This window comes from Chiloscyllium plagiosum, unplaced genomic scaffold (assembly GCF_037043375.1).
Source record: "Chiloscyllium plagiosum isolate Xiang-an unplaced genomic scaffold, Cpla_swu_hap1 HiC_scaffold_14, whole genome shotgun sequence".
Classification (NCBI taxonomy): Eukaryota; Metazoa; Chordata; class Chondrichthyes; order Orectolobiformes; family Hemiscylliidae; genus Chiloscyllium; species Chiloscyllium plagiosum.
This window is the reverse complement of record NW_028270152.1, coordinates 45,904,514-45,932,367: the sequence shown is the minus strand read 5'-3', so window position 1 is coordinate 45,932,367 and position 27,854 is coordinate 45,904,514. Positions and strand designations below refer to the sequence as shown.

Genomic DNA, 27,854 nt, shown 5'->3' with positions numbered 1-27,854 from the left:
GGTAATCAGTGAGCGACCCCACTTCTGACACTACGGAGGAAAGGTCATTGAGCAGCTGAAGGTGTTTAGATCTAGGACACTACATTGAAGAACTCTTGTAGCGATGTTTTGGGACCCAGATGGTTGATCTCCAAAAATCAAATCCATTTTCCTTCATGCTATAAATGACTCCAAGTGGAGAGTTCCCCCACCCCCCCCAATTCACAGTGACACTGTTTTTGGTAGGGCTGTTTGAAACCATATCCAGTTAAATGTCTCCTTAATATAAAGACAGTCACTCTTACAACACCTCATCTCTACTGGCTTCTTTGTCCATGTTTGTACTAAGGCTATAATGAGGTCAGGAACACAGTGGCTCTTATGGAATTTAAGCTTGAAATTCAATGAACAAATCATTCCTGAGCAACTGCTCCTTGATGAGGTAGTAACAAGTTGAATTTATCCCTCTTTCTGTGGAAGGGAAACACCTGTTTTTTTTCACATTGCCAGATAAATGCCAGTGTTGTAACTGTCCTGCAAAAACATCTTGATTAAGGATGCGACTAATTAGAGTACAGTCTTGGCAAAATGTTGTGAGGGTCCGTAAACATTGCAGTATCCAGTGCCTTCAGCTGTTGCTTTACATCACATGGGCTGAATAAAATTGGCTAACGACTGGCACTGTGCTGGCCTTTCAGGGTTTGATAGAAATGGGTAATCAGTTTCTGGAGCACCTAGTTGCTAATGTTTAAACTTTTGTCTTTTGTCGAGGTGTGCTGGGCTCTTCCATTACTAATTGCAAAAAATTTGCAGAGCCATTGCTTCCTATGCACATATAAATCTGTGGGTTGAATTTGCGTTTCCAGTTTTGTTTTTGCAAATACACTGTACATTGTTCAAATTTATAGACAGTCAGTCAATGTGGCATTTTATAAACTCCTGCTTTGGAAATAAAAGACAGACTCCAAACAAGACCTCATGCCTAAAATAAATTGTCTGATTGGAAATGTCACTTCCTTTACATTGATAACACTTTAAGTTGTCTTCGGGCAGTCACTTGAAAGAAATTCTATGATTGGCATTTTAATCAATTGAAAACCTGAACCTCCATTCTAACTGATAAAAGATTTGAGCCATCTTAAGTGTGTTCAATTCATTTGCATGAGTTATGTAACCCTTTGAGCTTTTCCTTATAAATTCTCTGTGTAAGTCCTTCCTCTCACTAACACCTGAGTCGTGCTCCGAAAGTTAGTGTTTACAAATAAACCCGTTGGATTATAACTTGGTGTTGGGTGATTTTTTTGACCTTGTTCAACCCAGTCCAACACCAGCACCTCCACATCATTCCTATTTGTTGTTGAACGCCCCCATTCGCAACTGGATGTTACAGGATTGCAGAACTTTGATATGATCCATTGATTGTTGGATCACATAGCACCATCCCAATCTTGTTGATTTTACAATTTGGAATGCAAATAATCCAATGTTGTAACTTTGCTAGTTTTACAGCTCACTTTTAAGTATGCCTCTTGCTGCTCCTAAGTTGCCCTCCTGAAACATTTATTGAACTAGTGTTAATCTCCAAGTTTGATGGTAATGGCAATCTGCGGAGAGCTGGGCCATGGGATTGAAGATTATGGTTGAACGTAAAATGCTGTCGGTGGCCTATGGCACCTTTATGGATACCCATTTTGAGTGACAAACTATGCAGAGTTTTGCCTACTTAGCTTGTATTAATTGTCACCTTGCGATATGACACTTATTCTAAATGAGAAGACTCTCCACAAAGATTGTGGTTGCCATTATACTAATACTGACTTGAACCAAAGAATGTGACAGATTGGTGAAGATGAGATCAAGTAAATGTTTTCCTTTTGTTGGTTTCCTCTATCTGGCAGCTACATCCTTTAGGGCTCTGACAGCTTGGTCACCAGTGGTACCACCAAGCCATTCTGTGATGGACATCGAACTTCCCAATCCAGAGTGCACTCTGTGCAGTGGCCATCTTCAGTGCTTCTTCCAATTTGTGTTCAATATGGCGATTATTCATCAGCTGAGGAGGCCAGAAGGTGATAACCAGCAGAAGGTTTCCTTGCTTATGTTTGACCTGATGCTGTAAGAGTTTCTAGGATTCATATTCAATGTTGTGGGCTCACAAGGCAGCTCTGTCCTAACGGTCCATTACTGTGCTACTACCTTTGGTGCTAGTTGGTAAGGATGTTCTCTGGAACTGTCTGTAATGTATGAGTATGTAATTCATGGTGTTTGACTATGTCAGGTTGTTGCTTGTCTAGTTTCTGGGACAGCTTCCCCCAATTTCGGCACAAACCCCCGATGGTAGCAAGGAGGACTTTAAACGATAGACAGAATTTCAGGTTATCACTTTTGATGCAGTGTAGTCCATCCAGTTTCATTCCTTTGATTCAAGTTTGTAGTGGTTAGACGCATTAGCTTTCTGGGTCATTTTGGAAGGCATTTAAGAATTGATCAATATTGCTGTGGTACTAGAGTCACATGGGTAAGGATGGCCAATTTCCTTTCTTAAAAAGTATTAATGAACCATATCGGTTTTTATGATAACTGTTTAATGACTGCCATTAGGTTAACTTGTAATTTTCAGATGTATTAATTTAAATTTCACAAGCTTCTGAAGTAGGACTTGAACTCATCTTCCAGACAATTAGTTTGAGCTACCTTTCAAATTACATTATCATTGGGCTACCGTCTACCCATAACTGCCAACATAAAAAAAATTTACATACCTGCATCTTAAGTGACCAATTTATTGTGACTTTCTCGCACTGGGAAAAGGGACAAGAATGAAAGAGAAGAGGTCTGAAGTGATTTGCAAAAAGCAGCAAATGTGATATGAAAAAAATGTTTTTGCTCTGAATAGTTAGAATATGCAATGCACTGGTAGTCGTGTGGTGGCGGTAGGTTCAATTAAGTTAAAAATCACACAATACCATGTTATAGTCCAATAGGTTTATTTGGAAACACTAGCTTTAGAAGCGCCGCTTCTTCAGGTGGTTGTGAAGCAGGACTGTAAGAGACAGAATTCATAGCAAAAGATTACAGTGATACATTGAACAAACCTAGATTGTTAAGTCTTTCAACTTTTCGAATGGATTTGCTGGTTTCGGTTCTTTAATATGTAAATCCCAGAACTTCTTTTAAGTCATATTCTCAAGTTAATATAAGGTTTTATAACAAAAGGTGACACCTCAACTCAGACAATGTCTTAAAAGTGTGAGTCAGACCAATCTTGAGCCAGACTGGTTCTATTTCCCAAGTGGAATGTACAAATATTATATGGATTCACTATTTGTATTGACTGCTTGTAGGTTCAACTTTTTTTTGAGCAAAGTAGAATCTATCTTCAAATACAGATTCACCCCATAAGCTTTTGAGTGTGCACAAGTGCAGGAAAGAGAGAGAGAGAGAGAGAGAGAGAGAGAGTGAGTGTGTGTATGTATACGTACACAGGACACCACGCACCATGTATGCAGCAGGCATTCATGTGACTCTGCCCACGTTTCTTATCTCCTACACTGCAGGCGAGGATGTCCCGAGGCATAGTATATTGGCAAGACCAAGCAGACGCTATGACAACGGATGAATGCACACCGCACAACAATCATCAGGCGAGGTGTTTCCTCCCAGTTGGGGGACACTTCAGCGGTCAGGGACATTTGGCCTCGGACCTTCGGGTGACCATCCTCCAAGGTGGTCTTCGGGACAGGCAACAACGCAAAGTGACTGAGCAGAGGCTGATAGCCAAGCTTGGTACCCATGAGGATGGCCTCAACCAGCTCGCTCACTTGCTCAATCATGCAGACCTTGCTCATACACATGCTCTCATACACACACACACATACACCTCCCATGCACGCACCCTTTCTCAGGTGTGTGCCCCAACAAGCTCATGAACATACTTTACCAAGCTTGCACACATGCAAGCAAATACTCTAACGTGCACTCACATGCACACACTCCGTCTCTTTCTCTCCTGTATGTGTGCACACATATAGGTTTATAGGGTGAATGTGTATTTGCAGATACACTCTATTTTGTTCAAAAAATGCTGAACCTGCAAACAATCAATGCAGGCAGTGAATCCATATAATATATGCAAATTCCACTTGGAAAATAGAACCAGTCTGACTCTCACCTTTAAGGCATTGTCTGAGCTGAAATGTCACCTTTTGTTATAAAACCTTAAATTATCTTGAGAATGTGACTTAAAAGAAGTTTCAGGATTTACATATTAAAGAACTGAAACCAGCAAATCCATTCTAAATGGTGAAGTTGAAAATCACGCAACACCAGGTTATAGTCCAACAGGTTTATTTGGAGGCACTAGCTTTCAAAGTACTGCTTCTTTATCAGATGGTTGTCTATCTCCTGCGCTGCAGGCAAGGTTGTTCATCAACCACCCGATGAAGAGGCAGCGCCTCAAAAGCTAGTGCTTCCAAATAAACCTGTTGGACTATAACCTGGTGTTATGTGATTTTTGACTTTGTCCAGCCAAGTCCAACACTGGATCCTCCAAATCAGGTTCATTTAAGGCATTGAAGATTTATTTGAATAAAAATAACTTAAGGGTTTGGGGGGCAGAAAGTAAGAAATTGGCAACAGGGAGTGACCTTCATTTGAAAAGCTGGTGCAGGCACAATGGACTGAATGGCCACCACTTATACCAAAAACCTTCACAAAATAACAGAAGTGATTAATATCTGGAATTCACTGTTTGACACTGTGGTTAAGACCAATTCAGTTATAACTTTCCAAAGGAATTGGATAGTTGTATAAAGTCACAATATTTGCAGAGCTATAGGGAAAATGCTGAGAAATGGGCCTAGTTGAGCTGTTCTTGCAGAAATTCCTGATGAAGGGCTTTTGCCTGAAACGTCAACTCTCCTGCTCCTTGGATGCTGCCTGACCTGCTGCGCTTTTCCAGCACCACACACTCAACTCTCTTGCAGACTGTCGATACAAACATGCCAGGCCAAACGGTTGAATCCTGTGCATCATTCCATGATCATGTACCAGATAGAACTGCATTAACTGTAATTATGTTTCAATAGTCAGATATTGAAAAATTTTACTTTCAGGAACTTTGCATCACTGCCAAAAAACTTAACAATGTTATCAAAAAAGTGTGTTAAATCAAGTAAGCAAGTAAGATACTGATATCAGACTGAGGGATCTCCACCTCCCTGTTGGTCATCTGAGACACCCACCAAAAAAAAGCAAGTGGTTTCTTTAGATCTGAAATCACAATTTCTGATGAAATCCAGTCTAAGAATCTGCATTACTATCAGGATGAAACAGTAACACTTCAAAAAAGACAAAATTAAAGACAGGAAAATTCAACTTACATATAGTAGACAAACAATGGCTTGCATTTGCTCCAGTAAGTTGGATGAATTCAATGGTATAGACGCTCCAATAGTAGCTTTCATGGCAATTCAATTCAAGTGCGTGGAAATATGTGGAAAAATAAATTGTAAGAATATTCACAACACAGCTCTACCCACAACAGCAATGCATCTACTGTGACTCAATGGCAAGTATAAATTCACCCCACAAACGTATATGTATATGTGTGTGGGTCTTTGTGTGTATGTGTCTGTTTGTCTGGATGGGGGGTTGTGAGTGTATATATGTGTTATGAGAGTGCAGAGTGTCTAAGTCTGTGAGGGGGTGCATGTGGGAGTGTGTGTGTCTGTGGTGGGGGGTTGTGAGAGAGAGTGTATATATGTGTGTGCATGAGTGTAGAGTTGTCTAAGTCTGTGTGTGTGTGTGTAGTGCAATGTGGTCACCTGTAGTGTGACATGAACCCAAGGTCCTGGTTGAGGCCCTCCCAATGGGTACGGAACTTAGCTATCAGCCTCTGCTCCGCTACCTTTCGCTGCTGCCAGTCCCAAAGTCAGCCTTGGAGGATGGTCACATGAAAGTCCGAGGTCGAATATCCTGTACCGCTGAAGTATTCCCCAACTGGGAGGGAACACTCCTGTTGATAATTGTGCAGTGCGCACTCATCTGTTGCCGTAGCCTTTGCTCAGTTTCCCCAATGTACCATGCCTCAGGGCATCCTTGCCTACAACGTATAAGATAGACAATGTTGGCTGAGTCACATGAGTACCTACGCGGACGGACACACGCGGACGGACGGACACACACACCTACCTTTACAGACACATGCATTCACATGCATCCTCTCATAGAGTTGGACAATTCTATACTCACGCACACATAAACACACTCTCTCACAGACACTCAACCCCCCACTCCAGTCAGACAGACAGACAGACACACACATACACACCACACACACACACACACCAACCTACAGACACACACAGACTCCCACACTCTCTCATGCACCCCCTCACAGACTTAGACACTTTACACTCACATGCACATTCTCTCTCACTCAACTCCTCACCCCAGACAGACAGACACGCACAGACACAGACCCACTTGCGCACACATACATATATGTTTGTGGGGTGAATTTGTACTTGCAGAGTTACATTGTACTTTGCTCAAAAACTGCATCAATTCATGTAAGACTCTGTTATCTCACTTTTTATATTAGAATCAGTCTAAGCATTATGGCACAGACTGAGAACACTGGGCTAACACCTTCAACATATTATCTGGCTAACGCCAATTGTTACAGTTAACCTGAGCATGTAACTTTTTTAAAAAAAAATTTTGTGATTTACACATGAAAGAAGTGAAACTATCATGGTCATTCTAACAGATGAGAGACTTAACAAACAATCGAGGTATTTTTCAATGTATAATTTCAGTTACATCACACTGTAAACTTTTGCTATAAATTCTGTGTCTTACAATTGTGTGCTCCACAACCACTTGATGAAGGAGCGGCGCTCCGAAAGCTAGTGCTTCCAATGAAACCTTTTGGACTATAACCTGGTGTTGTGTGATTTTCAACTTTGTACATCCCAGTCCAACACCGGCATCATTATTTATGAGTGGAATAAACAAATGGTAACTTTAGCTGACAGTAAGAGACTGTCAGCTTTTTCTTATCTTTTTCTTAACATCAATACAATTGATGTGAATGTGCAAGTTTGGGAGACTGAAACGCGACAAATGAAAATGTGAGTTACAGAATAAAGTTGCTCTTATCTGGCATGCAATATGGATTTCAAGATTGTTTTAGCCACACCTTCCATCCTTCCCCTGACTTGTCTTTAACAAAGAATCTTGTAGCTGATGAGATCCGGAATAACAAATGTTCAAAAGTAATTATTTCCATGAACCACAGCTTTTGGAGTAGAGCCATTTTGGCTCTTTTTATGATGTAGCAAGTATTTTTAAAAATCTATAAATCTTTTGAATATTTTGTCAATTATTTGAGTTTTCCCACTGATATGTGAGTAATGCCCAGAAAATTATACTGTCCAACATAATGGGAGCTTTTGGAAAGTTTGTTGGTAATTTTACTCTTCAAAATTATTGATTATTTTGGATGTAGGTTTGCTCACTGAGCTGGAAGGTTCATTTCCAGACATTTTGTCACCCTACTCGGTAACACTGGTCAGCAGTGCTTCGCCTGAGGCCCACTGAAGATGTTACTAGTAGGATGACAAAACATCTGGAAATGAGCCTTCCAGCTCAGCGAGCAAACCTACATCCAAAACTTCAGCCTAAGCTACAAATCTTCTCAAAACTCATTATTGATTATATTGAAGAGACCCTCTTTCGTTATCATTGCAAGTATGGGAGTATAATATTGCTGCAATCACCCTTCACTTTACACCAAAAATGACTTGATGAAATTTTTTGTTGAAAGCATTTTGAAAATAAATTACATTGTGCTTCGAGCAACTTGTTGGTTTGTTTAAATGCTTTTTTTTTAACTTTTCCAGATCTAGATCTATCTTAACGGACAATTATTTTCCTTGTTTTTGTCATATTTAAATTGTATTTTTTGTCTGACAAGTATGAATGATGCTCTACCATTCAATTGTAATTCCTCAACTCCACGAACCTGCAAATTAATTGTCTTTTGTAGTCTGCATTGATGAAAAGAGCTCAGATACACACTTCAGAGTTTATATTGCACTACATTTTTAACAATGGATTAAACCTGAATTTTTAATTTTGTTTCTTTTTTAAAAGAACTTTACTGAATATGCACACACATGCTGAAATGTGACAGTATTCATGATGGCTATTGATGCATTAAGTCACTCTCGATTCAATGGAGGCAGTGATTTGATTTCAAGGAAATGTTTTGAAAAATGTTTATTCTCAAAAGCCCTGTTAATGGATGTATAGTCCATATTTAAAATGGCACTATTCAAGCTAATTTTGTTTTATGTTGGTTTTGTTATATTATGCCAATTTAATGTCACCTATTAATTACACTAGACAGTTCATGTCACGAGGTTGCTGCAAGAGATCGGATATTGTTATATGAAGTCTTTTCAAGAACTATCTTCCTACCAAATTATATGTTGAAGTCTTGATTTCAGCTTTTATTTTTGACATTACAAGGATCTTAAATTTTCCATTATTTTGTTCTCATGACATTCTATGAAAGTCTGATATGACCTTGAAGAAGCACCATTTAATTTAAATTGGTCCTTTTTACTGATTGCGTGGAGCTAAAATCTAGTACGCCAACTCTAATTCCTCACCCTATCCCTAAAAGCTGATCACCTGCCAAGGACTCTGGATCTCTGTAAAGTTCTAGTTTGAAGTGCAGTGTAATTTATTACTTCTGATTCTTTAAGGCAGTAGCTCCAGGAGTGTAGGATACACTAACCGTAGTTTTGCTGGATTAGATTAACACAGGAATCCTTAAATTCTGGAAAAGTCCTAGAGGATTTGATGACTACCAATGTAATACCTTTTGTAAAAATACAGGGAAGGAGACAACAAGAAAGGTGGTGATAAGCCAGTTAACTTAACACCTGTTATTAGGAAAATATTGTCTATTATGAAGTATGTAATAGCAGAGCATTTAGAAATACATAATATAATTATGCAGAGTCAGCATGGCTTCATGAAGAGGAAATCATATCTGATAAATTTACTAGAGTTATTTGAGGAAGCTAACAAACAAGATAGATAAATGCGAAGCAGTAGGTGTAATATAATAAGGCACCATGCATTAGGCTACATGAGAACCCATATTAGTATGAATTGGTAAAGATTGGCAAATTCAAAGAACATAAGAGTTGGGATAAGGAGGGCATTTTAAGGATGGCAATCTATAATGGTGTGCCATTGGAGTGTATACTGGGTCCACAATTCTTTAGCACCCCCACTAGTCATAGCCTGCCAACACGAGAATGACCCATTTGTTCCTGTCCTGTTTCTGTCTGTTAGCCAATGATAAGTTCATAGCATTGCATTATCTTCTATCCCATGTATTTTAATCTTTCTAGCCTGCCTCATTTACAGAACTTTATCAAAAGCCTTCTGAAAATTTCTGTGTACTAAATCAGTCAAGAATTTTGTTCACAACTCCTTCAAAGAGGTCCCCGTTTGTCCACACAGTTTCCCTTTTATCAATCCATTCTAACTATATGGATGATTATCAACCAGGTGGTTGATTTATTTATCCCATTTTTTATAATGCTAGTAGCTTGTTCAATTAACACTCAACTCTTCAAACGTTGACAGATTTTTCTTTATAATTGCTACAGCCACTGGAAAGTCAGCAAAGCAACTGAAAAATAATCTCTCGATTGTTGATAGGACAGAGGGAGTGTGCAACTGTGCATCAACAATATTTCTAAAGTTTCTTTCCAAGATCCAGAAATTTCTGTAGTTCATATTTCCCTACCGGAACGATAGTTTAAATTTGGAACCAAGTGGAGGGGAAATGATGTCAGTAAGTTGGGTAAATCGGCAATTTTATTGGACAGTTTTCAAGGTAAAAATAATTCACTGCCTGTCCACTAAGAGAGAATATTCTCCATTTGCTTGGATGAGTACAACTCAATAAACTTCCATGACAAAGCAACCCAATTGATTAGCATCTCATTCACCATCTTCAACATTCCTACTTCCCTCTACCAATGAACAGTGGCAACATTATATAATCTATATGATATCTTGCTGTGACTCTCAAAAATCCCTCTGACAGAACCTCCCAATTTCAAAATCTCTGCCACCTGGAAGGACAAGGGTTGAAAATGCAAGTGCGCACCATCTTCAAGTTCCCTTCCAGTTAATACACTATCCTGACTTGGAAGTTTATTGCTATTCCTTCAGTATCACTGGGTCAAAATCTTGTAACTCCTGTCCAAACAGTAATTTAGGTGTTTCTACACCAAGAGCTGGAGTGGTTCAAGAAGTCTGCTCACCACCATCTTCTCCAGATCAATTAGGGATGGGTAATCAATATTGCCCTAGCCAATAGTGACCAAATCTCATGAATGAATAAAAGTCCAGGTCCATATTGTGTGAAGTAAGAATCCTCACTACTTCATTTTGTTAATGGTACCACATCAGAAGTTGAACTGATGTCATTTCTTGATTTCATTATAACCTGCTGTGCATATGGAATTAGTAGTTTATGAACCGAACCTTCTAAACTCTCATGTAATATTAGCTCAGTCTAACTTTGGGAAGTTTAAAAGACTTCATATACTTAAGGCTGGAGCTGACAAGGTAATTTCAAGGTTATCACATAATAGAACCATGACAGCGGGAATCTTATTCTGTAAAATAGTAGGCAACCAATCTTAAGGAGCAACTCGAGAAAAGAATTGCAGCAGACCTAAATTTCTAACAGGACTCTCTTCCAGAAATTCAACTTATCTCCTTTCCCAAGGCAATCCCCCAATTCTAGTCTGTGGGATTGGCAGATACTGCACGTTTCTTGTCTCAAATTCATGTGTAACAAAACCTGGAAGGAATATTGATGTATCAAGAAACCACTTGCTTACAGGCCATGTTGTAGGATGCTTTTTCACCTAGTAATGGTTGGTTAACTGGCTTTTAGGAAAGGGAAACAATTATTTGTACATCTAAGGAAAATAGTGTTTGTATTAAACAGTTCCTTTTTTTTTGTGTATCATCATATTATTCTGCATGCTGCACCAGTAAACTAACCAAACCTCTAAATTTCATTCTGCCACATTGCAAAGTTACATTATTGCCTCGATAATCTTGTGGAGGAAATGTAATAATAACTTACATTTCTCTAATGATTTTGTGGTAAAATGACTCAAGGCTTCTTGGGTCAAAATTTGGCACCAGCCCAAGAGAGATATTAGGGTATTTAACTTAAAACCTAATCAAAGAGGTAGATGTTACGGGAATGCCTTGAAGGAAGAGAGAACAATAAGCAGAGCCATTCGAAGAGAGAGTTACAGAACTTAATGCCTTGACATCTCAAAACACTATAATTGAGTGATTCATATTAGGATTGCTCAAGGCTAGAAATGGAGGAGCACAAAGGGTTGTTGAACTGAAGAAGAACATAGATACTGCAAGGGGTGAAGGCTTGACAAGAGATATGAGAAGAAACAAATTTTAAGTGAGGCATCGATGAACCGAGTCAATGGCTAAACTGTGCAAGTCAGAATATCAGCAGGTAGGTTTTGGATCTCATTACATTTTCAGAAAGTAAATATGGTAAGCCATCCAGTTGTGCACTGAAATAGTCAAATCTAGAGTTGACAGGGTATTCATGAAGGTTTCAGCCGGAAGTGGAAGAAGGAATCATATATGTGTTATGGACAAGTAATAGATGAACTTGGTGTTGATTTGGATATGCAATTATAAACTCATGGTTGTGTAAGTAAGGACACCAGGAGGTGTCCGATCTAGCCTCAATCAAGGAGAGAGATGAAGTTGATGGTTAGGAAACTGAGATTGTGGCAAGGGCTGAAGGTTAAAGCTTCAGTTATCCCAATATTTAACAGAGAAGTTTCTGCTTCTGCGGTACAGGATACAGAGCAAACAGTCTGACGATTTAGTAGAGTATACAAGACAAGTGGTAATGCGATGGAGCTAGATGTCTTCAGCCTTTATGTGGAATTTAGCACTGATTTTAGCTGATGTTGCTGAGGGTTGAATGTTGATAAGAAAATGGAGAGGGTAAAGATCTTTGGGAAAAGCAGAGCTAATGCTATGGAGCAGGAAGAGACACTATTACAAGTGAAAATCAAGAATGGGAACAAGGTGGATGCAATCCATTTGGCTGGATCACAGCAGAGACGTGTTGGAGCAGGATGTAACCAATATTCATGTCTCTGAGAATCAGGTTTATCTGGTCTTTATAATATTATAGTGTGGATGTGCCTGTGTTGGACAAAGTCAAAAACCACGTGACACCAGGTTGTAGGCCAAGAAGTTTATTTGAAACTGCAAGAGTTTGGAGCCCCTGCTCCTTCCTCAGGTAGCTGAGGAAGTGCTTAGAAATGTCTTTTGATGACGAGGGCACTAGATAAATAGAATCCTCTGTTTTTAGCATGGTTTTAGAAGATGGTTTGAGGCAAGGAAGTCAGGTACTATCTTTACTTTCCAGACTGATCCTCCATGTTACAACATGGGGTAAACCCCTTTGCTAAGTTAAACCCAACACACAGAAAAAAATCACCCCCTGCTGGAATCTGTTAAAATTTGAGAGGCAAAGAGCTATTCCAAAAGTCACTATTTAAAATAAAAATTAACAACTTTAATTTTTTAAAAGTCTAACAGAGAATAATTAACTAACAACTATTTACAACTCATTTATCTAAACCTATCTTTTACCTTCCCCTTTACAATACTAGTCCGATTAAACCCCCCAATTAAGATTTACAGAAAAAAATCAAATTTCAAAAACCAGCCAGCTGTTGAATCTTCTTTTGGTATCTTCCTCTGTCTTCTTTTCTTCTACCTAGGGTTTCTGATTCACAGGTTATTAATAGATAAAGATACCTTTGCCCAGAGTCTAGCTCTCTTAAGTCTGCATATGTTGATGGCTTGGCAGTTCTCCTCCCCAACTGTTCAATTTTCTCCGGTCTTATACCCCAAAACATCGGATTGTTTCATTTGAATATCTTCAACATCCTAAATTCAAACTCGATTGGAGGTTGGTATTTTGGGATATAATTTAAACTGATTGGCCGGATTTGAATTTGTTTTTGTCCCCAGGCACCCCAGCCAGTGCTAGGTGCTGGACCAAATGTTACATTATAAGTTCTTCAGCACTCTGTGTGCATGCTAAGTCCTCACTCTCTTAAAGGTACATAATGAATTGACCTACCACTGCACCATGGACCTTTGCTTCCAGCATGTTACTTGTACCTGATTAGGCTATATTTATGTTAGCTTCTGTAACATATGAACTAGATATTGGAAACATAATACTGAAAGATTCAATACATGTCTATTACTGCCTCTGGGGTTGTGTGTACACAGTCAAGGCACTTCATTGTCTGGGCTAATACTGACTATGAATTACAAACTGCAGCATTCTTCTTGTTGAGCTTGACATGACTCTTAAGATGGATACTGAGACCATTTTACTCCCAAAATGCATGTTTTTATACATGATGATATCATGAGTATATATTTTAAAGATATGTTGCATACTTTCTGTGAGGCATGACACCGAGTTCCGCTTTAGTTATTACCTCACAGGTATAGCAAACCAGACCATGTCAGACTCACTAATACTGGATATTCCAACACAGTGAAATGAAAATATTCAATGATCCACAAAATTTCCCAATTGCTGCTAACCAGACTTACGAAAAACAGTTATCAGACACCAAGTTTATAACCTAAGCCCAAATTAACAATTTATTATTAATGTTGTAACATTAGCAGAGCAAAGTTAAACAACAAGATTTGTTTAATGTCTGGTTTAAACCCAATCATCTTTGAGCATAGCTCTCGTTCTCACACAGATAGACATAAATAAAGGATAAATTAAAAGAGACAAAAGAGTTGTAAGTAGCCAGTTCACTTAAGCAATTTTGAACAATGGTTGCCGAACCTGCTATTAATCCTTGGATAATGTGCAGTTCGAACTTCAATGCAACATTGAAGAAATTTGACAACTCACCCTGATCTTGTGATCATATGCCTCTCTGGAGAAGTACATGTTGTGCTTGATCACTCTTGATTGACAGCTTAGTTGTGTTCTTAATGTTGCTGTCACTCAACATCATGATACAATCATCTGGAGTTTCTTCCTCACTGTTTCTGTTTGTGACTTTGTAATTGGTGTGTTGTACATTGGACTATGCTAGTTTCAAATTATTTGCACCATGATCGGTAATGGCTTCGTATAATCTGAGCTGGTTGTGTGTTTTGAATCTTTATAACTGGTTTTCTGGCTCACACTTTCTGCCCAGTGCATGTTTGTGATATCTCTTTTGTTCTTCGCCATTGAAGAAAAATGTCCCTGTGTCTCTGAATAGTTAGACAATTCATGTTTGGTGAGGTCAAACTTTCCTTCTGAGCATAAGTTGTTCTGGGGCTTGTAATACATTCTCCATTGGAGTTGCATGAAAATGTAGTGATGCAATATAAACACCTTGATTTTTTGATTAACACTTGATAGCATGGATCATGCAATCTTTTAGACCAATTGAGCGAGGATAATGGGGTGACTGTGATAGAGATAACTCCCCGCTTAGCACATGTTTTGAAATTGTTTCTCTGTGAATTGTCTATCTACCCTTGCATACAGAATAAAGTGAAGATAATGGTAATTTCATCTTTGATGGTTGCACTTTGATCGGCGTTGAACAATGGAAAATTTGGGGAAGTAATCTGTCACAACAATTTAATCATCCTATGCACTGAAAATGTTGCTGCTACTTTCATCCAAGGAGTGGATGGAGCATCATGAAGATGTAATTTGGCATACCTCACTTGCATTCATGAGTTGTGGAATATCCTGATTCATCCCTGGCCAGTACACAGATTTATGACCAGTCATTCAAGCCCATGTGTCTCTGGTATAGCATTGACATGACATCTTTGTTTAATTTTGGTATGAAGACTTGTTTGCCCATGACAGTGGCTTGCTGAGATATAACAACTTAATCTCTGTATGGCTAAAACAATTGAATATTCTCAGCAACTTATTTAATATTGTCAATCATGCCACTGTTGGTTCATTGATATCTAGTTGGGGATATTAGAAACTGAGATGAGCTTGTACATTGGCACTTCGTTGTGATTCTGACAATGCACAGAATTGGTTATATTTGTGAGACAATTTCTCAAGATTGTGCCATGGAGCAACGCTTTCTGAAGAAAATGTCATTCAAGATATGTAATGGTAATATGTTGGTACCAGCTCCTGTTTAATTTGCATATCTATAATCAGTGTTGTTAGTTTTCAAAATGCTTTAATGTCCAAGGCTGTCTGATCTTCAGTGAGAATTTCAAGAGCCTGACCCTGAGACTAAGAGCTTTGATTCTTTTTGAGCAGCCACTGCCGCTTAGTATCGTACTGCCATCATGACCTGTGGTGGGTTTTTACCCCAGTAGGGTGTTTGTACCTGATGAGACAGTGCTTATGTTGGCTCCTGTAACATTGTAACTGGAGGTGGGTATCATTTGAAAGATTGAATAAATTATGTTATCAGCGCTTGGCATGTCACAGATCCTTCAGTGTCAGGGCTAATGCTAAGGTATTTGGTTACAAACAATGTACTTCCAACAGTGCTTCATAACAAGAACTAGGAGCAGGAGTGAGCAGATCACCTCCTCAAACCTGCTTTGCCATTTGATACGATCATGACTGATCTTACCTCAGCCTCAACTCCACTTTCCTGCCCACCTTCCATAACCTTTCAACCCATCACTAATTAAAAATCTGTCTATCTGCTTCAGTATTGAATTCTACAGATTCACGATTCTTTGAGAGAAGCAAATCCTCTTCTTCTCTGCTTCAGGTGGTCCCAATTAATACTCCATGGTCACATGCCATGATATGATATAAAAATCATGTTGTTTAATACTGCATATTAGCTGAGAGACCTAATATAGCATGAGTGATTTTTGGCAGATTACAACAAGACCTGATGGCATTTTATGTGGTCCAGCCAGATTAGCAGGTGAATGTTTAAAACATTAATGCATCTGTTCTACGTTCAATGCTGCCGTATTTGTTACTGAGCTTATAGCACCATATTCTATTTTAAAAATAAGCAAAATGGTACAGTGGTTAGCACTGATGCCTCACAGCGCCTGAGACACGGGTTCGATTCCCGCCTCAGGCAACTGTCTGTGTGGAGTTTGCACATTCTCCCCCTGTCTGTGTGGGTTTCCTCCGGGTGCGCCGGTTTCCTCCCACAGTCCAAAAATGTGCAGATTAGGTGAATTGGCCATGCTAAATTGCCCGTAGTATTAGGTGAAGGGGTAAATGTAGGGGAATGGGTCTGGGTGAGTTGCTCTTCGGAGGGTCGGTGTGGACTTGTTGGGCCGAAGGGCCTGTTTCCACACTGTAAGTAATCTTAAAAAAAAAATTAGGAATGCATTGGCAATGATGACATTATTGCAGTAGAGAAAATTTATAGTTTGTTGCCAATAGTGTAATTGCAGGAAAATATAGATTTGGGATTTCACAGCTCAGTACTGTGATTTATTTGCGTCATTTATTTATTTGCGTCAAAGAGCTGTTAGATTCCTTTAAAATTTAATTTGGACTTTATTAAACCTTTAGTGTAAACAATTACTAAGTGATCTTAGATGTAACATTATATGGAGAACATGCTTTGCAAGCATGTTTTTCCCAAGTATCTGGGTTGCTATTGAACTTCACCAATGGGTTACAAAACCATATAAATTTACATGGCCCTGCAGGTGTAATAATGCATAGTGTTTTGATTTTAGTCAGGGTAGTGATTGCCTGGCATTAAGCCTAGTTCGTGCATTATACTTCACCAGAGAGAGAGTGTTGAATATAAACCATTAACCAGAATTGAATACAAGCGAGCTTTGTGTTTTTAAAATCCTTGCGTAGTAACACAATCTGTAACGAGCAGATAAAGTTCAAGACTTGGGTAGCTATAAGATTAAATTGCATGTGGTACACTAAAATTGTACTTAAATGACATGGGAACTTTAGAAACAGTAACTTATTCCTCTTTTACTTAATTTTAAATATATTCGAGTCTATAATTAGGAATGTTAATGACGTCAGATGCTTTATTAATAGTAACCATTTAAGTAAATGGTACTCTGGGTGGGGGGGGTGCAGCACGGTGGCTCAGTGGTTAGCACTCTGCCTCACAGCGCCAGGGACCCGGAATCGATTCCAGCCTGTGACAACTGCCTGTGCGGATCTTGCACATTCGACCCGTATCTGCGATTTGCCTGGGTTTCCTCCCACAATTTAAAGATGTGCAGGTTAGGTGCATTGGCCATGCTAAATTGCCCATGGTGTTCAGAAATGTATAGGTTATGCCCATTAGTCAGGGGTATATGTAGAATAATAGGGTAGGGGAGTGTGTCTGGGTGGGATTCTCTCCAGAGGGTCATTGTGAACTTGTTGGGCTAAAGGGCCTGTTTCCACACTGTAGGGATTCTATGAAAGCTTGTTAAAGGAAAGTAAGAGACTGGTGCAGACATTAGCTTTTGAGGAATGTGGAAGAATAGTCACTTCTAACTTTGCAGTCAATCAGTGTACTGTTGTAAGTTATTAAAAACCCTTTCAAACAGCATTGCTTTCATGAAAATTAATGTGGCTGAGTGTGTTGCATTATGAAGTATTTATTAAGATTTGCAAGGACTTTCTTGGTAATATTTGAGTATTTATTAGATTTTGTATATGGTTAAACTCATAAAAAGATTACTACAAGATCATTAATGCAATCATTTTGAAATTAAATCTATAATGTTTGATTGTATTTCTCATGGTATTCAGCATATATATGATGTCAGTACAAAGGATGTGTTGTACTGCTTCGCTAGTTCAGACTGGCATATCTGCAGGGTGTTTCTGGGCTACTATGGCGATTTCACTCATTGTCCCTATGAGGACCGCACTCCATATATATGTCTTTTCCTTTGATTTCTGTCTTGCTTCCTATTGTATTGTGCTAATATCAACTCTACCATTCAACTCTCTTCTGGTTTCCACTTGAGCATATTATAGTGCATTATGTTTCCTTTACTGTGTGGTTATAGTATTGGTAGTCATACAGTTTACATGATTAGTCAGATTTGTGTGTTGGCAGATTTAGGTTTTTGACATTACATCTTAAGCAGCAGAAAGCCAGAGAGAAAGTTAATGAAACTTTGTATGCTTTAAATTGTTGATTATTATTCAAGAAGGCTAAATGTACGTGATATTCAAAATCTAATACTTTCTTTTTAGATTCTCTTTTAAAATTTTCATTATTCACAATTTTGTTAAGTGGCAATGTTCTAAAGCCCAGGGTAATTTCTTGAATTATTAATGTTCATTGAGAATATGCAGATGTATAACTCAGATTAAATTAGACACTCTAAAGGTACATCCCATGAATTTCTATCCCATGTATAATTTTAAAAAATCAAATCATCTTAATATTTAAGATACATTCAGTTGTACGTGAACTAATTGTTTGTAATAGGATGCTGTAGAAATCAAACTTATTTTTGTTTTTTGTTTGCCTTTAATATCCAAAATAAGATTTTTGTGGGAATTTTGAATTTTATAGGACAATTGACGTAAGTATGCATAATCTTTATTTTAATGGAAACTTTGAGATATTGGCCAAAGAAATTTCATATTATTTTAACAATTCAGATTTGACTATTCTGTTTAATTTCAAGGCCTTGGAATCCTGAAATGTAGACCGTATAAATGACAGCACTTCATATTATTCAATATGTGCAAACTGTACAAGTATATTTATTAATTGTATCTTCAAGTATCTAGTTAGGTTTTATTGTAATTCAGATTTATTCTTTATTAAATGTACTTTGTGCTTCAGTCACAGGTCAGTTAGCTCACTTGGCTGAATGGCTGGTTATGATGCAGAGCAATGCCATCAGCGTCAGTTCATTTCTGACACCAGCTGAGGTTAACAGCTGTGAAAAACTGTCCTTCACAACCTCTCCCCTTGCTTGTAGCCTGTGAACTTCAGGTTAAGCCTCCACTTGGTGTCTCCTTCTCTAATGAGAGAGAAGCCTGTGGTCTGGTAGGAGTTTGGCAATTTTACCTATTATTTTGTAATTCATAAATTCTGCCAAAGCAAGCCTATCCAAGAATTGTTATTTTCTAAGCAGTTTTAGTTTGTACATTTTGCATTTACCTTTATGATTTAATGTAATGTATAGTATAGAAGAGTATAATTGAAATCATTGGATTGACCAGTCAAATGATTCTTGGCTGGTGAAATTTACCAAAACAAAACCCTACACTGATCAATTTAAAATCTTGCCTACGCATGTGAAGTTCAATGGGCAACTATTGAAACTCTGAGTCTTTTCTAAAAGATCATACTGCAATATGCATTCCTTGTGTACTGATTTCCTTGAATCTTGCAAAAAGATATTCAATCTTTTCTCCGATTGGAACTTTAGGAAGATTAAATTAGATTGAGAAAAATATAGAATGGAGCCCAATAATGATGTTGTGAGAGAATAGCATTTATTCTACTTTATTTTGTTGAATTTTATTTTAATTAAACTTGTACTTGCCGATTTCTATCCAATATTCAGTACTAGATAATTTGTTATCACTATGAAATGAATTTTCTGTGGAATTTCTGTAGCATTTTTTGCAACTTTCATGGTATAAGGAATATCTTTACTTTTACTTCCACACCATTGTGCCTAGCGTCTTATGTGGGTCCGTGGTTCACTCAGTTTCCTTCCTCATCTCTGCAGATTAAAAACAATGCAATCTGCTGAAAATTTTCAGGGATGTAACTGGTAGAGTTGAGTCAAGGGACCCAATGGATATTATGGACTTGGACTTTCAGAAGATATTCAATAAGGTCCAACCTAAGAAATTAGAATGTAAAATTAAAACGCATGGGATTATTGTTCTGTAATGTTATGATGCAGAACTGGTTGGCAGACAGGAAACAAAGCATAGGAATAAATGGATCATTTTCTAAGTGGCAGCCAGTGAATGGTATGATAGCACAGGGATCAGAGCTTAAACCACAACGTTTCAGAATATATATTAATGACTTAAATGAGAGAAGGCAATCAATATCTCTAAGTTTGCAGACAACATTAAGCAGGCTGGGATTAGAATGCTTAGATTGTTGTTTTGGCTGGCACAGACCTGATGGGCTGAAGGGCCTTTTTTCCATGCTCTAGACCTCTATGACTCCGTGAAAAGAACATCCATAGGAACAGGTTCAGTAATTGCAAGTAAACTGCGACACCTAGCATCTTTTCTCCATTGCTGCTCCTTCAGCTCACCCCACCTCACATGCTACATATTCTTGCAACTAAACCCCTCCTGATCATTCTGTCAGGTTGAATCAGACAACTTGTATCTCTCATGTCATACTCAAACTATAGCTGTGCTTCCAATCCCATGTCCTGCACCACTGCCTACCACCTCAGTAACTATTTACCTCAAACCCAATCTTAGCCCTCTCCCAATGATCACGCTCTGCACAGTTCAGCATATCCAAAAGTCTTCAAATAATGTTTGCCCATCATTCCATGCATAATCAACTGCTTTGGCCTCCAACCTATTGTCGCCTCCAATTTAAAAACTTGTGTTTTAGATAAGGTCAAGACTTGCCTTCTGTTTTAATGCAAGAAAAATGCAGGGTGCAATGCAGTGAGGGAAAGGTTTACCCATTAAAATGGAGAGGAAGGAACAGCAGTCTGGATAATAAGCAGCAGAGAAGCATTTCCAGTTCTGTTGCGAGCAGCAAGTACAAATTCTCCCTGGGTTTATCCATGCTAGCCCCGATCACTGAGCAAGGGTAATGTGATTCACTAGTTGTAGTGATTAGAACGAGGTCAGCCAGGTGGATGTCATAGGATATGAGTTCCCTGAATGTGAGGCTGTTAACCTGGTCTATCAAACAGATATAAACAGGAGTGTCTGGGGTTCTGTCCACTGTAAAACCAGCCAGTACATACGTAATATGCACGTGTAAATAAGGAATTGGTCATGGGATAATGGCCTTCATGGAGTTATTTCAGTGACAATGAGAAAAAAAAACACGCCCTGAAGAGATTCACTCACAATAGTTGTCTTTGAGTTGGGGGTAAGCATTTCTGGCATCATGCCACTATTTAGGAGACTTGACTCATTTGATCCTGCTGTCAATTGGAACCAATTTTGTGGAAAGAATGTGTTATGTTTTCCAAGCAAGTGACATGTCGGCAGACAAGAAACAACAAGTGGTTCTTCTGACAGCTTGTGGACCAGCAGTGTTTTCTGTTATTAAAGCAGCAGATACTAAAACCTTTCAAGAGTTGACAGATTTTGTTAAGGACTATTATGACCCCAAGCTTACTCTAATTCTTAGTATTGGTTTTATTCAGCAAATCAAGAATAGGGGAATCTGTATTGGAATTTTTGATGAGGTTAACACAACTGGCATGTGATTTTGATTTAACCATAAGTGAGATGCTGAGACATCATTTGATGTATGGGATTAATGATGTGATTATGCAAAATTCCCTACTAGCTGAAGCCCAACTGGACTTGGAACTGGCTTTGTCATTAAAAAATGCAGCAAGCGGAGCATATGAGTTACAGAGTATGCCAATGGAAGTGGAACCCTCGCTAGGCTGACTGAGCGTGAGGTTACACTTGAGCGAAGGCAATTGCATAGCCTCACTCAGGACATATCCTGAACAGAGGGGATCTCGGTCAGTCCCCAGCAAAACCCCAAAACAAAGTCTAGTCTCTGACGAATGGTTAAATTTTCTTGAGGAGTTGGGCCAGCAGGCAGTTGTAGTTGCTTGTCAGTATGCAGCAAAAGAGTCCCACTAGGGCTGAATTGAGTGAAATAACTCATTAGGCAGTATCTGGGAGAGTGCGCACCCTGGAAAGTCCACCTACATCTGGTTTGGTACAGTTAAATTGCTTTGCAACATTCAGATCAGAATCAGTCAAAATAAACGTCCAGTAAAATGGTCACCCCATTCTAATGGAGGTTGCTACTGGTGCGTCTGTATCAATGATTGCGGAACCAGTCTTTACGAAAATTCCTTCTGAACTCCAAACCTTAATTTTGTCTAGGACCTTGACCAAGCTGAACATATAACAGGGAACCTCGATAGATTAAGGGTACAAGTTTAGCTCCGGTCTCTTATGAGAAGCAGCTGGTTCAGTTACTTCTGATTGTAATAAAAGTCTTCGGGCTGAAAATGTGTTGCTGGAAAAGCGCAGCAGGTCAGGCAGCATCCAGGGAACAGGAGAATCGACATTTCGGGCATAAGCCCTTCTTCAGGAATGAGGAAAGTTTGTCCAGCAGGCTAAGATAAAAGGTAGGGAGGAGGGACTTGGGGGAGGGGTGTCGGAAATGCGATAGGTGGAAAGCGGTCAAGGTGAGGGTGATAGGTCAGACTGGGGTGGGGGCGGTGAGGTAAGGAAGAAGATTGCAGGTTAGGAAGGCGGTGCTGAGTTCGATGGATTTGACTGAGACAAGGTGGGGGGAGGGGAAATGAGGAAACTGGTGAAATCCGAGTTCATCCCTTGTGGTTGGAGGGTTCCTAGGCGGAAGATGAGGCGCTCTTCCTCCAACCGTCGTGTTGTTGTGGTCTGGCGATGGAGGAGTCCAAAGACCTGCATATCCTTGGTGGAGTGGGAGGGGGAGTTGAAGTGTTGAGCCACAGGGTGGTTGGGTTGGTTGGTCCGGGTGTCCCAGAGGTGTTCTCTGAAACGCTCCGCAAGTAGGCGGCCTGTCTCCCCAATATAGAGGAGGCCATATCGGGTGCAGAGGATGCAATAGATGATGTGTGTGGAAGTGCAGGTGAATCTGTGGCGGATATGGAAGTTTCCTTTGGGGCCTTGGAGGGAGGTGTGGGCGCAAGTCTTGCACCTCCTGCGGTTGCAGGGGAAGGTGCCGGGAGTGGAGGTTGGGTTGGTGGGAGGTGTGGATCTGACGAGGGAGTCACGGAGGGAGTGGTCTTTACGGAATGCTGATAGGGGAGGGGAGGAAAATATATCCTTGGTGGTGGGGTCCGTTTGGAGGTGGCGGAAATGACGGCGGATGATGCGCTGTACTTGGAGATTGGTGGGGTGGTAGGTGAGGACCAGTGGGGTTCTGTCCTGGTGACGGTTGGAGGGGCGGGGCTCAAGGGCGGAGGAGCGGGAAGTGGAAGAGATGCAGTGGAGGGCATCGTCGATCACGTCGGGGGGGAAATTGCGGTTCTTGAAGAAGGAGGCCATCTGGGTTGTACGTTTTTGGAACTGGTCCTCCTGGGAGCAGATGCGGCGGAGACGAAGGAATTGGGAGAATAGGATGGCGTTTTTACAGGGGGCAGGGTGGGAGGAGGTGTAGTCCAGGTAGCTGTGGGAGTCGGTCGGTTTGTAGTAGATGTCCGTGTTGATTTGGTCGCCTGAGATAGAAATAGAAAGGTCGAGGAAGGGGAGGGAGGAATCTGAGACTGTCCAGGTGAATTTGAGGTCGGGGTGGAAGGTGTCCATCTTCTGCAACTACACTGGCCCCAACCCCCACCTTTTCCTCCGCTACATCAATGACTGTATCGGCGCCGCCTCGTGCTCCCACGAGGAGGTTGAACAGTTCATCCACTTCACCAACACCTTCCACCCCAAGATATGCCCAAGAAGCAATTCCACGATTCTTCAATGCAATGTGCAAATGTAGAGGCAGAAATCAGGAGGCTGGAAAGCGAGGGAAACATCAAACTGGTACAGAATGGGCAGCACTGGTCGTAACAATTTTGAAGCAGGTCAGTTTGCCTTTGTGGGGATTTCAAACAAACATTAAACTGCTTTTTGCAGCTGGATGAATATCCAATACCTCACATAGAGGACTTATACGTAAGACTGGCAGGGAGTGGCTGTCCTTCATGAGCCATGAGTACCTGCAATTGCGATTAGATGGGAATCCCCAGAAGTGTGCTACAATTAATGTCTATAACGGCTTGTACCAACATATGAGACTGCTTTTTGGAGTATCATCAGCCTATGCCATTTTCTAGCAGAAGGTGTAGAACATTTTACAAGGTCCTCCCCAGGTTTCCATTTATCTGGGTGCCATGGTCATAACTGGGAAGGCCAATAAAGAGCATTTAGGAAACTTGGACATAGTGCTTGAACGTTTTACCAAGACAGGTGTACATCTTAAGAGGGAAAAATGAGTGTTCCAGGCACCCTAACTTGAGCTACAGAGCTGACAAAAACTGATTAAATCCATTGGAAGATAAATTGAAGGAGATCAAAGGTGTACTGGAGCTTACGTCTTTCCTTAAGTTGGTGAATTATCATGGAAAAGTCACACCTAACCTCACCTCTATCTTGGTACCCTTGCAACTGCTCTTGAAAAAGGGTCAGCTTTGGAAATAGTCTTTTGGCCAAGATGTAGCCTTTAGGGAAGTGAAGAAGCAGCTCTTGTCATCTAAGGTGCTGACACTACAATCCCAAGTGAGCTGTGGTACTGACATGCAATGCCTCCCTGCACAGTATCTGGGTAATGTTTGCTCACCGGTGGTCCAGCGGAGAGGAACACCCGATAGCGTATGCTTCCCAAACTTTGGCTGATGCCGAACAAAGATATGCCCAAGTAGAGAAGGAAGGTTGACGGTCATCTTTGGTGTGAGAAAGTTCCACCAATATTTTTAAATTTGCAATAATAATGTACGACAAACGCCTTCTAGGACTACGAAAAGAGGACAGTGCCTTGCTGCACATAGATTCAGGTCAGCGATGAGCTCTTATTCTGAGTGCGTACAATTACAAGTTGAAACATTGTCAAGGAAGCCAGGTAGCAAGTGCGGATACGTTGAGCTGCCTCCCACTGGCGGATACACCAGTATCCACCAGATACTCCACCAGATGGTAGAGCCACCACAATAGCCCATTCTGGTTTTAAACTTTCTGGACAATTTCAGACTGTGGACTGTGGCTAAACTAAAACAGCTGATGATGGGGAATACAACAGGGCATTCAGAACCAGAATTGAAACTGTTCTGGACATGGCGAGACAGAACACCATAGAGGATGGCACATTATTGTGGGGAACAAGAGTAATTGTCCCAAGCAAAGGTTGCCACCAGATACTGACTGAACTCCACCAGGGTCATCTAAGGGAAGATGTTGATGAGAAGTTATGTCGGGTGACCAGGACTAGTTGATAGGGCAGTACCAAGGTCAAAATACCACCAACAATTCCCCCGGACTGGGTTATGCATCAACTATGCCAGATCTTCCATGAGCTCAATGTTTTTAGTTATTGTGGATGGTGAGTCAGAGTGGTTGGACATTCATAGTATTCATTTGTCAAACACAGGAAGACAATTAAAAAGTTGCAAGCATCTTTTGCAATACACATTTTGCCGGAAATGTTGGTGACAGACAATGGGCCAATTTTTACCAGCAGGGAATTAAAAAATTTCTAAAGACAAATGGCATTAGGCATGTAAGGACCACTCCGTACTATCCATCACCCAATGGTCTGACGGAGAGAAATAGCCTACAGCGTCACTTGATACCAAACTGACCTGGTTCCTGTTTAATTATAGGACCATCCTTCACACATCTACAGGGTCAGCTCCAATAGAGTTGCTAATGAAGAGAGGACTCCGCACCAGGTAAACAATATCTTCCCAGACCTGGGTGGAGGGGAAGGTGGGTGAAGGTGAAACGGCTACAGGAATGACAATGCCAGACATCAGACCTCTCTAAGTGAAAGAGGCAGTTTACTTCAGGGAATGAAGTTTAGTGTTGAAACCATAGGAATGGCCCTGCATGAGTAAGAGGCAGGGTCGAAGCAAGGTCAGGTCCGATGGTGTACAAAGATCGGGTAGAAGAGGCAATCCTAAACAAGCATGTAGACACTATGAAAGCAACAACCTTCTAAACGAAGCAGGAGCAAAACATACCCAGTCCCTCAGAATATCTAGCAAGGATGTTAGAAATGGTGGGTTCTCCCCCTCCATCTAACATCAAAGGATGAGATGGATACTGCAGGTGTCACAGCCACGACACCATTACCTCCTGAAGGATTGGCTTAATCAGTAGGAAGTAGAGGGTAATAGTGGAAGGATGCTTGTCAGACTGAAGGCCTGTGATTAGTGGAGTGCCTCATGGGATTGTGTTGGGCCCATTGCTGTTTGTTGTCTATAATCAATGATTTGGATGAAAATGTACAAGGCTTGATTAGTAAGTCCAGATGACACTAAAATAGGAGGTATCGTGAACAGTGAAGAAAGTTATCAGAAATTGCACCAGGACCTTGATCAGCTGGGGAAGTGGGTCAAGAAATGGCAAATGGAGTCTAATATAGGGCAGTGTGAGGTCTTGCATTTTGGAAAGTCAATCAAGGCAGAACTTTCATGGTCCTTAAGGAGTTTAGTGGAACAGAGGACCTTGGAGCTCAGTTGCAAGGTTCTCTGAAAGTGGAGCCACAGGTAGACAGGGCAGTGGTACACTGTCCTTCATCTGTCAGGGTATTGAATATAGAATTTGGGAAGTTGCGTTGCAGTTGTACAGGATGTTGGTGAGACCACACTTGGAGTATTGAGTTTAGATTTGGTCACCTTGCTATAGGAAAGATGTTATTAAACTGGAAAGAATGCAGAATAAATTTACAAGGATGTTGCCAGGACTCAACAGTCAGAGTTGTAAGGAGTGGTTAGACACGCTAGGAAAATTTTCTTTTAGAGCATAGTAGACTGAGGAGGAATCTTATAGAAGTGTATAAGATCATGAGAGACATGGATAAGGTGAATGCACTCAGTCTTTTTCCCAGGGTTGGGGAATCGAGGACTAGAAGGCATCAGTTTAAGGTTAGAGGGGAAAGAATAAAACACTTTATTTTCCGTACTGAACACAAACTTCCTTCAAAGTGGAGTTTGATGTAAATACATGTTATAAGGGTGAAACTATCTTCTAGGAGTTCAGCAGATGGTGCTACTTGCTTTTGGTAAACTAGCCTGAATCATATTTTGAGAAGAAGAAAAAAAAAGAGACAAAGCCATCTATTCCCTTTCACCACAATATTATCATTATGTTTTATAAAGAAGTATTATTTATCTACTTTGGTACATATCTTTTAGTTACATTTATCCTTGAAATTTTGTCTGGTATTTGATTGATCAGCTGTTCATGCTGAAGAGATTGATGTATTGCAGTCTGTTGTCAAGCGATTGCTGTATTCTATTTCTCAATTTTGAAATATTATTTGTTGATCACAATCAATGTCATTATGACTTGAGGATTAAAGTTGCTATGGGAATTATTGTCAGGGAAGGATATGCATATTCCAAAATTTAAAGAAGACATCACGAGAAGTGCAAGGCATCTGTTGCCAAATAAAGCATGATTTCAAAGTTACGGGAATGTTCTGAATAGTTTAGGAAAAGATTCCCTATAATGTTGGGTTCACCAGTTCAAAAGCTTGTTTTTCTCTCTCTCACCGGTTCAAAAGCTTGTTTATTTGATGTCACCTGAAATGTCAATCCTATTATTGCCTTATAAATGTTTCCACTAATAATTTCTTTAAGCAGTGCTTTAAGGATACTGAACAATATTCAATTTGATGTATAAGAATTGATAGATTGAGAGCCTGGCGCAGAAATATTATTGTGCCTCACTTCAGGGATTTGAACACAATTTATGCTCACTATCGATTGGTGCATAATGCTCATTGAAAATACAGGATGCTTTCACAAATACTACTTTTCAAATGAGGCTAAAGCTGATATCTTGGCCTTTTTTTTGGTTTCCAGACCTATAATTATGCCTCAACCAACAGTAACAAATAGAT

General features: G+C 40.0%; 1 protein-coding gene across 3 annotated transcripts in view; it reads left to right on the top strand.

The window, feature by feature from the left end:
• The window catches only part of prickle2b (prickle homolog 2b), a 290,050-nt gene that overhangs the window by 49,562 nt on the left and 212,634 nt on the right, over nt 1–27,854 (top strand). Inside the window, exon 4 of one of the 3 annotated variants that reach the window (XM_087994410.1) lies at nt 1,878–2,048. The exons of the other annotated variants lie outside the window; for them this stretch is intronic. The gene's annotated coding sequence lies outside the window, so the exon portion shown is untranslated. The remainder of the gene's footprint in view (nt 1–1,877; nt 2,049–27,854) is intronic. 3 annotated transcript variants of the gene reach the window in all.